We start from the raw sequence: 14660 nt of genomic DNA, 5'->3' as shown, positions 1-14660 counted from the left end.
GTCCATGAAAGGTTCACGGACAATTCATCATGGGAAGATTTATTGCAGGAAAAATCATCGTAGAAAAAATTCGCTAGAATATTGAAGCTAGTTTGGTTTAACACGTGTTATAGAGGTGCAGAGCTGACTACTACCGGGTGCATCCCCAGGTGGTGGATCGGGGAACAGCCTTCAGATATGGAGGCTAGCTGCGATATAAGCAGAGCAATCTGGCGAATAAGCAGCTGTGAACCAACAGCGTCTGAGCTATCAGGGCGTGGGGGAGCAGAAGTGGCAACTCTGTTTCACTTAAGTGTGCTAGGTGTGGAAGAGGATCTTTAGAGGAACTGAGTAGGTGTCTTAGCTTATTTGGGGGTTTAAAGGTGGTTTTAATGTCGTATTTGTGAAGTGTTCTGTCAATTTTTTCAGAAATGCCTCTAACATAAGGAATGGCAATAGCATTCTTGAAATTTTTTTTGTTCTTACTGGTATCTTTATGGAGGATCTTGTGAATAGTTTTTTTATTGTATCCATTTTTGATAAATGTTTGGTTGATGATTTTGTATTCTTGGTTTAGAGCCTGTTCATTCGAACAAATAGTTAAGGCTCTGTGTTTAAGGGTGCTTATGACTATAAGGTCAGCGACTGCTATGGATGTGGCCAGTTGAACGTTGTACCTTTATCTGATAAATATGAGATGGCTTCCCATGACTAACTTACATATTAACTTAACCAACTCCCTCTACTGTGCATACACTGCAGCTTCTTTAGCAATTAACTCAAATCAAGGCTCCTAATGCAACTTGTCATCAGTAGAATCATTAACATCATCCCAATGAGACTAGCAACCTTGTTCCAGCAAGGAGTATGCTGGGGCATGATATGGTTTATATGGAGTACATCATCATCTTCTTGCAGCTCTAATGATACCATTGCTAGAAGAAACAATTTCTTTATGTGCTGCACACAGGTGAGCCATGTGGATGGAAAATCCCAAATTTCCAGGAATCACAGGCTATGATCTTATGGTGTCATCAATAGGATGCATGTCAGATCTGTCCTTCCAATCAGGATTTTGAATATGTTATATTCTTTACAAAATTAGGCTACCTCTAATTTATTTTGGATACTTTATTTTAGAATCAATCATAATATTCAAATTGGCTAACATATTTAGCCAGCAAGACCAGGGCTTCATCCAGCAGTAGCTGTTAGATGGAACAACTCCTGCAAAACACCCTTATTCTTGAATATTTTGATTGATATTCTTTCACTTAAACATTCAGAACAATGGACAGAAGTTGCATTGGCCCAACGTCTCTTCATGGCCATTGCGCTTTGTTTTCATTAGACAAATTCCACCGATCCGTGACAGTTCTGAATCTGCTGAGCTGAAACTGTTGCACCAGATGTGTCACCTGGCATGCTATACAGCTTAGGCATTCCACAAGAAGGTGCCAATGTTAGTCTGGGCTCAACTGTTCCATCACTGGACAATTTTGCTGAGTCCCAGTTTTGGGCCATATCTGCCTCAGACCCCAGCACAACCATCCCAGTCATTAGAGTCTTTGTCCAGTCCTTGTCAGATCTAACTTGCCAACATCTCCATACCTACATTATCAATTAGACTACATTATCAATGATTATACCTACATTATCATTAACAATTATCAGGGCTGTCCAACCTTAGGTAATCTGAGGGCCGAATCACAATGAGTATCGAGTAATTTGGTGAGCAGCAGCGACACAACTTCGAAAGTTGAACAAATGAACAACACTAATTGCACACTATTTGTGAGCTCAGGATCCCCGTGAGCATCCGGAGCATGTACATTGGAACAAAACAGTGTAAAAACGCTTCTTTGACACATCTAATATTTGAAAAACACGTGGGTATATAGCGATGTAAAAACAACAAATAAAATTACCAATATCGAGATTATCAATTAGTGATAGAATTAAAATATCTAATACGCATTCGATTCAAATTGTTCTTTTATTTTTTCACTTGTGAAAATCAAAACCCACAGGTGGGCTCACAAAATCGCACTGCAGGCCACATGCAGCTCGCCGGCTGTGCTTTAGACAGCCCTGAATTAGACCTTGGAGACCTGCTGTGCATGTGGGTGTGATCTGGCACAAAAATCAAACCATCTCCTTTGTATTTTCACAGTCCAACAGGAGTATCCAAACTCTGCAGGATGTATGGCGCTTTATGGAGATAGCATTCCTATCTCTGAATGAACTGATTTCAGGGAGCCAAACCCTTACAAAGAAAAGACTGCTGTTCTTCTCTCTAGGACTCTCCTGTTGACCTTTCCAAGTTTGGTTTGCATCAGCACAGTTGGCCCAAAAGGGGTTGATCTCCATGTCTGGTTTCAGCAATATTAATCCAATTCCCTTTCAGTCTACCAGAAGAACCAGCCTTTTTTCTTGCAATGTCTTGTTTCAGAATGGATTAAGACTGACTGATCCATGTTCAAATGGAACTCTTCTCCACCTTGAGCATATGCTACTACCATTAAGATCTGCACCAACAGCAACTCAAGGTAGGCTTACACCAAGCATCTTCCATGCATGCCAATGCAACCTTCCTACTCACTGCTGTATATGAATCAGGTTTATCTTATCTGTGGCTAGATATGGGTTCGATGCCAGAGCATTATTCTTCATAATTCTTAATTTTTGCCTCAGCGGAAGAATGTAGTCATGATGAATAAAAGTCTTAACAGCTCGATTTTTTTCTTTTAGATAAGGATGATGTGGAAACTGTGCAGGTATGTGCATGTACTTATTTTTAAGGGTATTAACAACACCAAATGAACTATTTTATAAAAACACGTTTTATTAACTTGCTTACATTTTGTGAATTTCAAATAAGTATCATCAGAGCACAACAAAACATGTGTATGCGACAGACAGTGAGTAAGTGAAACAATACGATTGTACCAGACAATCTGTAAAAAGTCCTATCTGTAAAAAGATCATATCCTTAAAATTCAGACATAATAGTTAGTTTTGATGTCACCTCTTTATTTATCAATGTACCACTAATACACACTCTTGATTGGATCAAGTCTAAATTTCCTCCTGATATCTTTGAATTATTCAAATTTACTATGTATGCAAGTTACTTTACATGGGGAGGAAAAATCTACAAACACTAATGGTACTGCTATGGGATCACAAGGAGAAATAACCTGGAATAATAATGGAGAAAGAATAATAAATCTTTGCCTTACAAATAATTTAGTAATAGCAAATACTATGTTCAAGCATAAAGAAATCCATAAGTTTACCAGGGAAGAGCCCATTAGAAATGAAAAATCTATAATTGACTACGCCATCATAAGCAGATCGTACTGGAAGTATACAAAAAATGCAAGAGTCTATAGAGGTGCTGAAATAGGCAGTGACCACTACTTATTAGTAATGGAAACAATCCATAAAATAAAAGTTGAAAAATGTAGAAAAAGTAGCAAGGAAATAAATGTTAAGATAAGAACTACAAACTAAAGAAAGAAGAAACAGCCATTGAGTATAAAAATAAAATACAAGAGAAGATGAAAGAAGTAGAAAAGAGATATATGAAGACCAAGATTTTCTGTAGAAAGCCTATAGTACAGGTTCAAAACACTTCTACTAGAAACAAGCAAAGAAATTTGTGGTGTATCATTAAATAATAAACAGAACACACATAAAACAACCTGGTAGACTAAAGAACTAAAAGAAGAAATTAAAAAGAAAAAGCATTTGTGGAAGAGATATATAACATCAAAGCTGCAAGTTGATAGAGAACTATACAACAACCAAAGAAATAAAGTTAAAACCTTAGTGAAAGAAGAGAAAAGAAAAGAAAATGCTGGGAAGACTTCAGACATTGCCAGCCTGGTTGGCTGAGTGGTTAGTGTATCCACTCTCCAGTCAAAACGCTGTGGGTTTGAATCTTGCCGTGGGCATGGAAGTTTGTGCTTGTCTGTGAAAACACTAGTGACAGTGGTCGGCAGTAGACGGCGTTGGTGTAGATGATGAAAGCAGTAGTAGTTATTGGATTGAGTTAGTGTGTGTGTAGCATGTGGCCTCCCTCGATGAGTCGTTGGACTCCCTGGAGATGTAATGTAATAATAATAATAATTTACAACAAAATTTTAAAGGAAACCAAAAACTCTTCTATAATGTTTTAAGAAGAACGAAGTCAGAGAAAGAATACCTCATAAAGTTTAGCAAAAATAAGAATGGAAAGTTACTCACAAAATTCCGAAGATATCATGGAAAGATGGAAACAGCACTTCCAAGAATTATTGGAAGATGCAGGACATGGAAAAAATAGAACCCTAAGAGCAAGACATGCAAGCAAAATAGAAGATCAATAAATAAAATAAAACTGGGCAAATCAGCAGGCCATGACCAAATAACACCAGAAATGGTAAAGAATTTAGGAACGAAAGCAATAAAATTTCTTTTACACCTATTCAATGTTGTATGGAAAAAGAAAATTATTCCCAAAGACTGGGAAGTAACAATAATAATCCCTATATTTAAGAAAGGAGACAACCGTAAATGTGAAAACCATAAAGGAATTTCGCTTTTAAGCATTCCAGAAAATTGTATGCCGGTATTTTAGAAGAGAGGCTTAGGAACCAAATAGAGGATACACTGGACGAAATGCAATATGGCTTCCGAAAAAAAATAGAAGCACGCAGGATCTTATCTTCAGTCTTAGACAAATATCAGAGAAAACATTGGAATATGGAAAAGAACTACATGCATGTTTTATAGATTTCGAAAAGGCCATTGACCGATTTCTCAGACACTTAGTATGGCAAACATTAAAGAAAAACAAGATACAAGATAACTTAATAACATCCATACAAAGCCTCTACAAAAGTAACAGAGATTATGTAAGAACCTGTAATAATAGATCAAAAGAATTTGAAATAAATGTAGGAGTGAGGCAAGGCTGTATCCTCAGCCCTCTTCTCTTCATTATAGTAATGGATGAAATTTTAAAGGAATGCCAAACAAAAACAAAAAAGTTCCACTTGGGATACAGGAAACTGAAAGAAACCAGGATTTCACACATGGCTTTTGCAGATGATGTAGTGATTCTAGCAAATACAACTGAAGATTTGCAGCACAACATCAACATTTGGTATGAAGAAACAAAGAAAAGGAATATGATCATAAATATAAATAAAACTAAAACAATGATCATATCTAGAAACCAACCAAAACACATAATACAAATAGAGAACCATCAACTCGAACAAGTCCACTCCTTTAAATACTTGGGATCATATATATACAAGAAGATGGTAGACTAGACACAGAAACTAATAACAGGATAACCGGGGGAACAAAGCTATTCTATGCAATGAAAGGCCCACTCCTAGATAAGAAAGAAGTCACCCAGAATACCAAAATGGCAGTGTATAGTTCAGTGTTTCTACCAACATTAACATACGGTTGTGAGTCTTGGTGTTTAACAACAGGAAACACAAATAAACTACAAACAATTGAAATGAAATATCTTAGGAAAGTGGCACAAAAAAACAAGACTAGACCGAATAAGAAATCAAACTATAAGAGACAGCCTTCAAGTTGCACCTCTGAACCAATTCATAACACAAGCCCAAATGAGGTGGTTTGGACATCTTAATCGAATGGAAGAAGGAAGAATAGCAAAAACTGTATACGAAAGTCAGAAAATGAGAAAAAGAAACATAGGCAGACCTAGGAAAGGTTGGCAAAAGGAAATTAAAGAAAAATTGGAAAAGAAGGGAATTAACTGGAAAGAAGCAAAACAACAAGCCTTGGACAGGACGGCATGGAAATCTCTTTGGCAAAATCTCGAAGTTTAAAAGCACAAGAGATCATAGACGAAGAAGAAGAAGTTTTCAAAATCAATAAGGTTCTTAAGAGTTTATAAATGGAACAGCTGATGCGCTGAACAACTGGTATTGAATGAAAATCTGGAAAATGAAAATAACCTAGAGAGAGGTCCATGAAAGGTTCACGGACAATTCATCATGGGAAGATTTATTGCAGGAAAAATCATCGTAGAAAAAATTCGCTAGAATATTGAAGCTAGTTTGGTTTAACACGTGTTATAGAGGTGCAGAGCTGACTACTACCGGGTGCATCCCCAGGTGGTGGATCGGGGAACAGCCTTCAGATATGGAGGCTAGCTGCGATATAAGCAGAGCAATCTGGCGAATAAGCAGCTGTGAACCAACAGCGTCTGAGCTATCAGGGCGTGGGGGAGCAGAAGTGGCAACTCTGTTTCACTTAAAACCTCACAAAGCCCAATGACAACTCGGTGACATGACGAGTAGTGCCGCCATTAAATAAGCACCTGCTGGGGTCACTACCCCTGACATTGGGAAGCAGCATTGTCAGTACTGACACAAGGTTGAAGCCAAATGATGACGGAAAAGCTTGTGATCAGAGATTTGCAGATGGCAATATGATTATATTGTGTACGTCTGTAATACTGCGGAGCAGAAAGCAAACGGAGAAACTACTGCTCTACCTTATCTTCAGAACAACCACCATGGCGAGCAAACCCTTACAATTGGCCCCAAGTTCCCGGCGTCCCTTAAATGGGACAGGGGTGTGAAGAATCTCCGGGCTCAAAATGGTGTCCACTTTTAAAATTGCAACTTGGAATGTCAGAACTCTGTATGAAGCTAGCAAATTAAGAAATGCCACAAGAGAAATTACGAGGCTGGGCATCCAGATTTTGGGAATTTGTGAGACAAGATGGCCAGGATCTGGAAAGTGTCAACAAGATAATACGACAATGTATTACTCTGGGAATGATGAGAACAAACATCGACATGGTGTAGCTGTAATAGTAGATGAAGAAATCAATAAATCAGTAATAAATTGGATTCCATTTTCTGAAAGGATAATGCTGTTACAACTTAAGGGAAACCCTGTTAACATAAATATCATCCAAGCTTATGCACCCACAGCTGACAAAAGTGAAGAAGATGTTGAAGAGTTTTATGAACACCTAAAAGGGATTAAAAACCTAACAAAGAAACATGATATAAAGATAGTGATGGGCGACTTCAATGCAAAAGTGGGAAGAGGGGATGATGGAGAAATTGTTGGCGAACATGGCTTAGAAATGACAGAGGAGATCGCCTAGTCCAGTTCTGTCAGGAAGAAGATCTAACAATAACAAATACCTGGTTTAAACTTCCACCCAGAAGACTGTACACTTGGAAATCGCCTCAAGATAACCAACATAACATTGTCAGAAATCAAATTGATTATATACTGATAAATAAAAGATTCCACAGTAGTATAAAGAGTGCAAAGACTTATCCTGGAGCAGATATCTCATCAGACCACAATCCCATAGTTGCAGAAGTACATCTTAGATTAAAATCAGCTAAAAAATCACAAAAGAAGAAAAAGAAAATTGATGTAGAAAAACTGAAAGACCCAAACATAAATAAAAGTGCCAAGACACAGCTTAACCTGCGATTACAACAGATTAACATAGAAGAAAATAAAAGTGTGGAATCTCTTTGGAATAGCTTAAAGAATGCCATCGTAACAACAAGTATCAAAGAAGTAGGTTATGTGAATAATATAAAACAACAGGAATGGATGACAGATGAGATTCTTTCTCTTATTGATACAAGAAGAATGTACAAAAACAAAGACCTAGCCAGGTATACAGAAACATATAACATCATCAAGAAAAAAATAAAAGAAGCCAAGGAAAATTGGATGAAAAATTTATGTACTGAAATTGAACTACTTCAGAAGAAACATGATAATTTCAATCTGTAAAAGAAAATCAACGAAATTTCCGGAAAACTGAGGAAAAAGCAAATAGTGTCTCTAAGAGACGAAAATGGAAAAATAGTTCTAGAAGAAGAGAATAAAGCACAGATTTGGATAAAATATGTAACAGAACTTTTCAATGATACTAGACAGAAGCCTATAAATATAAAAGATAACATTCAAGGACCAGCAATCATGAAATGTGAAATAGAGAATGCTATATGAACAAGTAAAACAGGAAAAGCCAGTGGACCAAATGGTATGCAAACAGAATTTTTAAAATTAATAGAACCACATAACATCGAACTTCTTGAAAAACTATTTAATAAAATATATGAAAGTGATGAATTTCCATCAGATTGGCTCAAATCTACATTTATCACTGTCCCAAAGAAACCCAAAGCGAATTCCTGTGTAGACTTCCGACTTATTAGTCTAATGAGCCAAACATTAAAAATATTTTTGAAAGTAATTCAGAATTGCATTTATAGAAAAAGTGAAGAAACTCTAAGTGAAACACAATTTGGCTTTCGGAATGGTTTTGGTACTAGAGAGGCCCTTTTCTGTATCCAAATATTGATACAAAAATGCATAGAAAAACAGAAATCTGTCTTTATGTGTTTCATAGATTTTAAAAAAGCATTCGACAAAGTCAGACACACTAACTTAATAGAAGTCCTTCAACAAATAAGGCTAGACGAACAAGACATAAGACTAATAACAAATCTGTATTGGAATCAGTCAGCTACTGTTCAATTAGACAACATTACCACCAGTGATATTAACATCAAAAGAGGAGTGAGACAAGGATGTGTGCTCTCACCACTCCTGTTCAACATATATGCAGAGGTAATCTTTAAAAAAGCATTGGAAGAATGTCCAGAGGGAATCACAATAAATGGAAAGATTGTTAACAACCTACAATATGCAGATGACACCATGCTAGTTGCAGATAATATTATGGATCTCCAAAAACTCATTGACAGAGTATACATAGAAAGCCAAAGAATGGGAATAAATATAAACATCAACAAGACATAATACATGATCATCAGCAAACATCCAGCCTCATCAATGAAACTGACACTCAATGGGAAAAATATTGATCAAGTGTCAAGATATAAATATCTTGGTTGCTGGCTTAATGAACGGTGGGATCCAGAAATAGATATAAAGACAAGGATTGAAGTTGCATGGCAGTCCTTCATGAAAATGAGAACACTATTCTGCAATAAAGACCTAAACATGGAAGTCAGATGCCAAATGCTGAAATGCTACATGTGGTCTATTCTGCTCTATGGAGTTGAAACATGGACATTGAAGGCGACAACCATCAAGAAAATCGAAGCCTTTGAGATGTGGCTATACAGAAGAATGCTAAAGATATCATGGACAGAAAAAAAATCACCAATGAAGATGCCTTAAAATCCATTGGCAAAGCTAAACATCTTGTACAAATAATCAAGAAACGAAAAACATCATATCTTGGCCACATCATGAGAAACAGCAAATACCAACTTCTACAAACTATTTTGGGAAGAATTGATGGCAAAGGAACTAGAGGAAGAAAAAGAATATCATGGTTTGACAACATCAAGACGTGGACAGGAAAGAGCAGTGCACAACTGCTCAGATTAGCACAAGAGCGCAGTTTTTCGCCAAGATGGTCACTGACCTTCGATAGAAGATAGCACAATAAGAAGAAGATGTAGAGGTGTATGATTGGTTTATTTATTTATTTTTTTAAATTTTATTTAGCATTGAAAATGGCTGTAAAAATATATCATACTCGAGTAACATTTGCTGAAGAGATTCAGCGAATGTTACTTGAGTCCGATGATGAGAATGATAGAGTAGAATGTGAAAGTGATATTTGATAGTAAATTGTATCTGAGAGATACCGAGAACTCTGATATCAGTATAGTATTGGTGTAGTTTTTTTTTTATTTGTTTCTTTTTTTCAATAATTTCTAGATTGTAACTGAAAATAAATAAACCATCATGTATTATATTTGTAGTTTTCTTGTTGAGAGGCTTATACGCTGGTTAAACATGATAACTAATATTTAAGGAATTGACAGTGTATACTAGAAATATAGATTAAATAAACTTTAATATATACTTTCCGATATTTCGGCGAACGTCACGTTGCCATCTTCTTGGGAACTTACTACAAAGACACGTGCACACAAGTACTAATAACAGCAAATGAGACTGAAGCTAGCGTTTTCCTAAAGTCCTGATGGTGCCCCCTGGCGGGCTATATTGGTAGTTCTTGGCCTTTGGGCTGAAGTTCTTCTGATAAAAGTTTCCCAAATTTGGGGCAGTCTCATGCATCCAAATTTGTTGAGGTTTGGCATGTTCCTAAGGGCCGAGGCTGATTCCATGAATAGTCTTTCATACTTGAACTTGCTGTGGTGTATTACTGTGGCTTTCTTCCATCTTATTCTGTGGCGAGTATCCAGAGCATGGTCTGCAAGCCCAGAGTGGCTGTACTGGTGAAATCGGATGTAATCCTTGTGTTCTGAGATTCTGATATTTGCTGTCCTGCCTGTTTGGCCAAAGTAAGCCAGTTTACAGCTGCAAGGGACCTGGTATACACCAGGTAGGTCTAGGGGAGGTGGTTGGTCTTTGGTGGAGCGGATAAGGGATGCCAGTTTTCTATGTGGTCTGTAACAAGTGGTCAAGTCATGTTTTTTTAAGATTTTATTGATTTTTTCCGAGGTGCCTTGGATGTAGGGAATGGTGATGGATTTAGAGTAATCTTTTTTGTGAAGGGGAGGGGGGGTGGTGGGTTGTGGATAACTGGGTTAAGTATTTTTTGGATTTTTTGGAGGGGGTAGCCGTTGGCCGAGAAAGTATCACGGATGTGATTTAGTTCAGTGGTTAGGGCTTGATCATTAGAACAGATTATTTTTGCCCTGTTGAATAATGTTTTAATAACTCCATATTGTTGTTAGGGGGGGGATTGTTGGTGAATGTATCTGCCTGTATGGGTGGGTTTTCTATAAACTGAGAAAACCAAGGTTCCATCAGGTTGGCGGGCGACTAGTGTGTCTAGGAAGGAGAGGTTATTGTTTTCCTCTTTTTCCAGGGTGAATTTGATTCTAGGGTGTTGGTTGTTCAAGTGTGTTAGGAAGGAGAGGAGTGAATCCGGGCCATGTGGCCAAATAGCGAAAACATCATCAACGTAGCGAAGCCAAAAGGTAGGTTTTTGTAGGGCTGAGTTTAAGGCTTTCTCTTCAAAAGTCTCCATGAAGAAGTTGGCCAAGGGTGGGGAAAGTGGTGAACCCATGGCTGTCCCCTCTATCTGTTTGTAGAATTTTTCCTGCCAAACAAAATAGCCTGAGTTCATTGTAAGCTGAAATAGGGCTGAGATATCGTGAGGAAATTTAGCTTGGATTAGCTCTAAGATTTCTTTGAGGGGGGAGATTCGTGAATAGGGAGGAGATATCAAAACTGACCATTATGTCATTATGTTGGAGTGTAAGGTTTTCTATACTGGCTTTGAAGTGGGCTGAGTTTTTTTATGTGTGATGGTGTATTGCCAGTATAGTGTGAGAGCGCTTTGGCTAAATGTTTGGCTAGTTTGTAAGTGGGGGAATCAATGCCATCCACTATGGGACGTAATGGCACATTTTCTTTGTGTATTTTTGGGAGTCCATATAATCGGGGGGGTCTAGAGTTATAAGGTTTAAGTTTGTTGGTGACTTCTACAGGCCAAGAAGTGACCTTCTTAAGGAGCCTATGGAGTTTTCTAATTTGTGAGTTGGTGGGATTGTAATCAATGGGGAGGTAAGTGGAACGATCTAATAATAAAGCCTTGAGCTTACCTGTGTAGTCTTTAAGATGGAGTACCACAGTGGCGTTCCCCTTATCCACTATTTTTTTGTTTCTCTTCAATTCTTGTAGTGCCTTGTATTCACTAATGGATATGTTGGATTTTGGAGGTTTTGCTTTATTGAGAACACAGGCTACATCCAATCTAAAATCGTTGGCGATGTGGTTTGGAAGTTGGCGAATCCCGCGTTCAATTTGGATCATTAATTCCTCGGCCGGTAATTTCTTAGGAGCAATGGCGAAGTTGTGACCACGTGACAGAGCATGGAGTGCTTCTAGCTTTAAGGTAGCTGACGAAAGGTTAACAACAGAGTTCGTTTGTAGTTTAGGTTTGGATGCCGAGTTCTTTATTAATTTATCAAACTTGTTGATGTGTCGGCTCCGTACTCGTTCAAATTCTTTTTTAGCTGCCATACACGAGACGTCATGTAGGACTGACCAAAGTTCGTGATTCAGCGTAAGTGAAAGCTCATTTTCTAGCGTTGAAATAGCTCTATTTATGTCGGCTAGGGAACTGCGTGTAGCGGTAATCTGATCCCGAAGTAATGCCTGGCTAGCGCGGTTGTAAATACGGAGAGCTTTCTGTGAGATGAAGTACTCTTCTACTACTTCTCTCTCTCTCTCTCTCTCTCTCCATCAGGGTCAGACTCTAAGCATTGCTGCTTAAAAACTTTGATTGTATGAAAAATATTTTCAAATTGTTTCTGTGAAATCTCTTTGGGCTTGTCAGTGATTAAATTTTCTTCAGGTTCTTCCACTGTGCATCTAAATTAAGCAGGTCGGAATCACTCAATTTCTCAGAATGAGATTTAGTTAACTTAGATTCATTTGAAAGCCTCTAAAATCATTTGCACAATGTAGAAGAATGTGCTTCCAAATGACTTGCATATTGCAAGTGGTAATTTCATTCGACTTTATAACCAGGTGAAATTTCTCTGATTTGGCCAGAAAATCTTGGAAGGCATTCGCTTCCAAAAAAGGCTGGTTTCATCGACATTAAATATTTGTTGGTCACTATAGCCCCCTCCCCCCCTTCTTCCACAATTTTCTTCAAAATCTCTGGATAATTTGTGGCCACCTCCTTATCTGCACTTGCAGCTTCGCCTGTGATTCGAACATTATGTAGACTATTTCTCTTTCTGAAATGCTCAAAACACCCAGCACTAATGTGGAATTCTTCTTTTCCATCATTGATAGCCCTTTCTTTTAAGGTTGGAGACTTAATGCTTTTGATTTAACAGGGCCAGTGCTTAGCGGGATCCATTTTTGGTTACAATCTTCGATCCATGTAAAAAGAAGTCTCTCTAATTCAATCATTATAATACTTTGATTTCGAGTGGTCTGCATGCATGATGAACTTGAAGCAGCCTTACCTTTCTCTTTGTATTCAGCAGCTTTGCTTAAAATTGCTCTTATAGTTGACTCACCCATTTTGTATTCTTGTCTTATCTTTGCTTTGGGCTCACCTTGTTCGTTTTTCTTTATTATTTCAAGTTTTTCTCCCAATGAGATTACTTTTCAAATCATTTTCACACTTCCACTTTTTTTGCTCACTAATTCTTTTACTCATGACTAAAGGCTGGGAAAATACTTTAAAATAAAAAAGTAAGGAAAACAATTGCGAAGGAGGCATGAGATATGATCAGCAAAATGCTATGTCATTAGCAGACAACAAATTTTGGTGGTAAATTTGGAACACAGTGTACATGGAAATAGTGTAGTATTGTATGCCATTAAAATTAACTTTGTAAACTGTTTTAAATCGGCAACTAAATTATTTCATTCCAGTGAGTGATTCTTTAAAATAGTTAGCCATAAAAAATGTACAGATAGAAAATTTTTAAAATTCGTAACATTTAATTTTAAATGTATATAGGTGCATTAATTGAATTTGGGTATAGAAAAAAAATGACACATTAATTGGAGGCACATTAATCGAGGGATTGCTATATTAGAAAGATCTTACAATATTCTCTTTTGTAACTTTTTTTTAAATATAAAATTTCAGCAAAAAATATCGTATATGCTGACTTTACATTTAATATAATGTAACGTACTATAATTTATATTACACTTTACATTCTAATACATAATTATTCTTGTTGAGAGGCTTATACGCTGGTTAAACATGATAACTTATATTTAAGGAATTGACAGCGTATACTAGAAATATAAATTAAATAAACTTTAATATATACTTTCTGATATTTCAGCAAACGTCACGTTGCCATCTTCTTGGGAACTTAATATAAAGACACGTGCACACAAGTACTACATAGCAGCAAATGAGAACTGAAGCTAGGACGCTAACATTTTCCTAAAGTCCTGGTGGTGCCCCTGGCGGGCTATATTGGTGGTTCTTGGCCTTTGGGCTGAAGTTCTTCTGATAATTGTTTCCCAAATTTGGGGCAGTCTCATGCATCCAAATTTGTTGAGGTTTGGCTATCCCCAATGGCTACCCCCCCCCCCCCCCCCCCAAATCCAGAGAATACTTAACCCAGTTATCCACAACCCACCACCCCTCCCTTTCACAAAAAAGATTACTCTAAATCAATCACCATTCCCTACATCCAAGGCACCTCGGAAAAAATCAACAAAATCTTAAGAAAACATGACTTAACCACTTGTTATAGACCACATAGAAAATTGGCATTCATTATCTGCTCCGCTAAAGACCAACCACTTCCCCTCGACCTACCTGGTGTGTACCAGGTCCCTTGCAGCTGTAAATTGTCTTACTTTGACCAAACAGGCAGGACAGCAAATATCAGAATCTCAGAACACAAGGATTACATCCGATTTCACCAGTACAGCCACTCTGGGCTTGCAGACCACGCTCTGGATACTCGCCACAGAATAAGATGGAAGAAAGCCACAGTCATACACCGCAGCAAGTTCAAGTATGAAAGACTATTCATGGAATCAGCCTCAGCCCTTAGGAACATGCCAAACCTCAACAAATTTAGATGCATGAGACTGCCCCAAATTTGGGAAACAATTATCAGAAGAACTTCAGCCCAAAGGCCAAGAACCACCAA

The 14660-nt window shown here is 37.5% G+C and overlaps 1 protein-coding gene across 3 annotated transcripts in view; it reads right to left on the bottom strand.

Moving 5' to 3' along the window:
- The window catches only part of Rbcn-3A (rabconnectin-3 alpha), a 984230-nt gene that overhangs the window by 80029 nt on the left and 889541 nt on the right, over positions 1-14660 (bottom strand). The gene's annotated exons all lie outside the window — the stretch shown is intronic.

This window comes from Typopeltis vanoorti, chromosome 16 (assembly GCF_054136105.1).
Source record: "Typopeltis vanoorti isolate ZY-2024b chromosome 16, IOZ_Tvanoo_1.0, whole genome shotgun sequence".
In the NCBI taxonomy this organism is placed as follows: domain Eukaryota; kingdom Metazoa; phylum Arthropoda; class Arachnida; order Uropygi; family Thelyphonidae; genus Typopeltis; species Typopeltis vanoorti.
The sequence above is the reverse complement of the archived record's forward strand: the minus strand, read 5'-3'. Positions and strand labels throughout refer to the sequence as shown.